We start from the raw sequence: 695 nt of genomic DNA on the forward strand, positions 1-695 counted from the left end.
TGTGTGTGTGTGTGTGTGTGTGTGTGTGTGTGTGTGTGTGTGTTACAAGTCTGCAAAGAATTATAAATCAGATTATTATAATCTAAATTATAGTCTGTCTGACTTTGGTTTCTAAACAGTAGAGTGTGCTAAGAGGTTTTCAGTATGTAATGGTCAAGCTATTACTGTTGCAAACCACGATTCGTCTGAAAAGAAAAACTTCCACGAGAATATAATAGATAGTGATAGTGTCTGTAGGAAAACTTAAAACTAAACTTTCAATGAGATAAATTTACCATTGGTTATGATATAAGGAAATTAATTCAGATAAGTTAGCCTGTTAAGAAACCTGTGAAATATTAACTTTGATAGTTCTCCTCACCATAGTATCATTGCACAATCAAGCCATAGAGAAGCAATATAGAGTAGCGTTCAATTACTAAGTTAGATGTCATGCTTCTCCCTTATTTCAACTAAATGTCGGACATAATTTATGTGATAGAGTCATGGGCAAGTGCAGACGTATGTACATAGAAATATGCACATATATACATATGTATATTATGTGTGTGTGTGTGTGTGTGTGTGTGTGTGTGTGTGTGTGCGAGAGTGTGTTCATGTGTGAGTGTATGAGTGTGTGTGAGTGTGGGATTATGTATGCCTGTGTGCATGTGAAATATAAATTTACACATTTATAAGCGAGCACAGGTATGCGC

Source organism: Octopus bimaculoides, chromosome 25 (assembly GCF_001194135.2).
Source record: "Octopus bimaculoides isolate UCB-OBI-ISO-001 chromosome 25, ASM119413v2, whole genome shotgun sequence".
Classification (NCBI taxonomy): domain Eukaryota; kingdom Metazoa; phylum Mollusca; class Cephalopoda; order Octopoda; family Octopodidae; genus Octopus; species Octopus bimaculoides.